The sequence below is a fragment of the Phaseolus vulgaris genome, chromosome 6, assembly GCF_051622355.1.
Source record: "Phaseolus vulgaris cultivar YP4 chromosome 6, ASM5162235v1, whole genome shotgun sequence".
Taxonomy (NCBI): Eukaryota; Viridiplantae; Streptophyta; class Magnoliopsida; order Fabales; family Fabaceae; genus Phaseolus; species Phaseolus vulgaris.
Window position 1 is genome coordinate 910,001 of NC_143503.1, and position 5,000 is coordinate 915,000.

A 5,000-nucleotide genomic window follows, 5' to 3' on the forward strand; every position below is an offset into this window, starting at 1 on the left:
AATCCACATAACAGATTCACATTTTTTCCCACCGGGTCAGTCGGCCGGAACCGACGGCGGCCACCACCATGCCGCCGCCCACAACGGGTGACACCAACCCAAGTTGGTGGATCACCCATGTGTGGGCGTTTTGACTTGCCCCACCACAAAGCAAGCCAAAACAGGGGGGAATGAAGGGACCGCACCAGAATTTTCCATGGTGCAAGAGCTGGCTGCATTGAGGAACACCCCCCCCCTATAATAGCTAAATATGCAAAAGCCACTTTTGTACAAGTAGATACACTTTTTTTGAGTAGACATAAGTTCTGTTTTGGGACCTAGAGAACGAATTTTCACGAGATTTTTTGCAGGGATCCTCATAAAAATGGTACAACATTGCCTGCAAAAAATTAGAATTTTTCGACATGGGGAAGTATTTTTTTTATTTTTCCAAAGACCCGAAATGTGGAAAATCGGGAAAAATGGAAAAACGTATCTAGACACCGTATTTTTGCGTGATTTTTTCCAGTCCATCCCATAATAATATCAAGAAGGTGCCCACCAAGTTTCGTTAGGATTGGCCAAGATTTCGAATTTTCATGAATTTTTTTCAAAACCCTCTATTTTCCAACATTTCAAAAATTCAAAACCACATCAAGATGGCTTGGTTTTGATACCAAACTTTCTAGACCTCATTCTGCATGCATTTGTGACACTTTCCAACCAACAAAACTCAAAAACCACCACTTTGAAAATTTCATGATTCTTGGCACACCACCAAGTCACAAAATCAAGCCAAAACACCAAAATCTTGGAACTTGGCTATGCACCAACCATGCCAAGATCAATTCCTTTTGATCCCAAACTTCTCCCACATCACATTGGAGGCATTTGTGAGGATTGAGTCCAGCCAGATTTCCAAAACCATGATTTTCGTTTTTCACCAAAATCACCACCAAGCCACAAAATCAAGCCAAAAATCCAAAATCATGAACTTGGCTATGCACCAACCATGTCAAGATCAATTCCTTTTGATCCCAAACTTCTCCCACATCACTTTGAAGGCATTTGTGAGGATTGAGTCCAGCCAGTTTTCCAAAACCATCATTTTCGTTTTTCACCAAAATCACCACCAAGCCACAAAATCAAGCCAAAACACCAAAATCATGAACTTGGCTATGCACCAACCATGTCAAGATCAATTCCTTTTGATCCCAAACTTCTCCCACATCACTTTGAAGGCATTTGTGAGGATTGAGTCCAGCCAGATTTCCAAAACCATGATTTTCGTTTTTCACCAAAATCACCACCAAGCCACAAAATCAAGCCAAAAATCCAAAATCATGAACTTGGCTATGCACCAACCATGTCAAGATCAATTCCTTTTGATCCCAAACTTCTCCCACATCACTTTGAAGGCATTTGTGAGGATTGAGTCCAGCCAGTTTTCCAAAACCATGATTTTCGTTTTTCACCAAAATCACCACCAAGCCACAAAATCAAGCCAAAACACCAAAATCATGAACTTGGCTATGCACCAACCATGTCAAGATCAATTCCTTTTGATCCCAAACTTCTCCCACATCACTTTGAAGGCATTTGTGAGGATTGAGTCCAGCCAGTTTTCCAAAACCATGATTTTCGTTTTTCACCAAAATCACCACCAAGCCACAAAATCAAGCCAAAACACCAAAATCATGAACTTGGCTATGCACCAACCATGGCAAGATCAATTCCTTTTGATCCCAAACTTCTCCCACATCACTTTGAAGGCATTTGTGAGGATTGAGTCCAGCCAGTTTTCCAAAACCATGATTTTCGTTTTTCACCAAAATCACCACCAAGCCACAAAATCAAGCCAAAAATCCAAAATCATGAACTTGGCTATGCACCAACCATGTCAAGATCAATTCCTTTTGATCCCAAACTTCTCCCACATCACTTTGAAGGCATTTGTGAGGATTGAGTCCAGCCAGTTTTCCAAAACCATGATTTTCGTTTTTCACCAAAATCACCACCAAGCCACAAAATCAAGCCAAAACACCAAAATCATGAACTTGGCTATGCACCAACCATGGCAAGATCAATTCCTTTTGATCCCAAACTTCTCCCACATCACTTTGAAGGCATTTGTGAGGATTGAGTCCAGCCAGTTTTCCAAAACCATGATTTTCGTTTTTCACCAAAATCACCACCAAGTCACAAAATCAAGCCAAAACACCAAAATCATGGAACTTGGCTATGCACCAACCATGCCAAGATCAATTCCTTTTGATCCCAAACTTCTCCCACATCACTTTGAAGGCATTTGTGAGGATTGAGTCCAGCCAGTTTTCCAAAACCATGATTTTCGTTTTTCACCAAAATCACCACCAAGCCACAAAATCAAGCCAAAACACCAAAATCATGAACTTGGCTATGCACCAACCATGTCAAGATCAATTCCTTTTGATCCCAAACTTCTCCCACATCACTTTGAAGGCATTTGTGAGGATTGAGTCCAGCCAGTTTTCCAAAACCATGATTTTCGTTTTTCACCAAAATCACCACCAAGTCACAAAATCAAGCCAAAACACCAAAATCATGGAACTTGGCTATGCACCAACCATGCCAAGATCAATTCCTTTTGATCCCAAACTTCTCCCACATCACTTTGAAGGCATTTGTGAGGATTGAGTCCAGCCAGTTTTCCAAAACCATGATTTTCGTTTTTCACCAAAATCACCACCAAGCCACAAAATCAAGCCAAAACACCAAAATCATGAACTTGGCTATGCACCAACCATGTCAAGATCAATTCCTTTTGATCCCAAACTTCTCCCACATCACTTTGAAGGCATTTGTGAGGATTGAGTCCAGCCAGTTTTCCAAAACCATGATTTTCGTTTTTCACCAAAATCACCACCAAGTCACAAAATCAAGCCAAAACACCAAAATCATGGAACTTGGCTATGCACCAACCATGCCAAGATCAATTCCTTTTGATCCCAAACTTCTCCCACATCACTTTGAAGGCATTTGTGAGGATTGAGTCCAGCCAGTTTTCCAAAACCAACATTTTCGTTTTTCACCAAAATCACCACCAAGCCACAAAATCAAGCCAAAACACCAAAATCATGAACTTGGCTATGCACCAACCATGTCAAGATCAATTCCTTTTGATCCCAAACTTCTCCCACATCACTTTGAAGGCATTTGTGAGGATTGAGTCCAGCCAGTTTTCCAAAACCATCATTTTCGTTTTTCACCAAAATCACCACCAAGCCACAAAATCAAGCCAAAACACCAAAATCATGAACTTGGCTATGCACCAACCATGTCAAGATCAATTCCTTTTGATCCCAAACTTCTCCCACATCACTTTGAAGGCATTTGTGAGGATTGAGTCCAGCCAGTTTTCCAAAACCATGATTTTCGTTTTTCACCAAAATCACCACCAAGTCACAAAATCAAGCCAAAACACCAAAATCATGAACTTGGCTATGCACCAACCATGTCAAGATCAATTCCTTTTGATCCCAAACTTCTCCCACATCACTTTGAAGGCATTTGTGAGGATTGAGTCCAGCCAGTTTTCCAAAACCATCATTTTCGTTTTTCACCAAAATCACCACCAAGCCACAAAATCAAGCCAAAACACCAAAATCATGAACTTGGCTATGCACCAACCATGTCAAGATCAATTCCTTTTGATCCCAAACTTCTCCCACATCACTTTGAAGGCATTTGTGAGGATTGAGTCCAGCCACTTTTCCAAAACCAACATTTTCGTTTTTCACCAAAATCACCACCAAGTCACAAAATCATGAACTTGGCTATGCACCAACCATGTCAAGATCAATTCCTTTTGATCCCAAACTTCTCCCACATCACTTTGAAGGCATTTGTGAGGATTGAGTCCAGCCAGTTTTCCAAAACCATGATTTTCGTTTTTCACCAAAATCACCACCAAGTCACAAAATCAAGCCAAAACACCAAAATCATGGAACTTGGCTATGCACCAACCATGCCAAGATCAATTCCTTTTGATCCCAAACTTCTCCCACATCACTTTGGAGGCATTTGTGAGGATTGAGTCCAGCCAGTTTTCCAAAACCAACATTTTCGTTTTTCACCAAAATCACCACCAAGCCACAAAATCAAGCCAAAAATCCAAAATCATGAACTTGGCTATGCACCAACCATGTCAAGATCAATTCTTTTTGATCCCAAACTTCTCACACATCACTTTGAAGGCATTTGTGAGGATTGAGTCCAGCCAGTTTTCCAAAACCATGATTTTCGTTTTTCACCAAAATCACCACCAAGTCACAAAATCAAGCCAAAACACCAAAATCATGGAACTTGGCTATGCACCAACCATGCCAAGATCAATTCCTTTTGATCCCAAACTTCTCCCACATCACTTTGAAGGCATTTGTGAGGATTGAGTCCAGCCAGTTTTCCAAAACCATGATTTTCGTTTTTCACCAAAATCACCACCAAGCCACAAAATCAAGCCAAAACACCAAAATCATGAACTTGGCTATGCACCAACCATGTCAAGATCAATTCCTTTTGATCCCAAACTTCTCCCACATCACTTTGAAGGCATTTGTGAGGATTGAGTCCAGCCAGTTTTCCAAAACCATGATTTTCGTTTTTCACCAAAATCACCACCAAGTCACAAAATCAAGCCAAAACACCAAAATCATGGAACTTGGCTATGCACCAACCATGCCAAGATCAATTCCTTTTGATCCCAAACTTCTCCCACATCACTTTGAAGGCATTTGTGAGGATTGAGTCCAGCCAGTTTTCCAAAACCATGATTTTCGTTTTTCACCAAAATCACCACCAAGCCACAAAATCAAGCCAAAACACCAAAATCATGAACTTGGCTATGCACCAACCATGTCAAGATCAATTCCTTTTGATCCCAAACTTCTCCCACATCACTTTGAAGGCATTTGTGAGGATTGAGTCCAGCCAGTTTTCCAAAACCATGATTTTCGTTTTTCACCAAAATCACCACCAAGTCA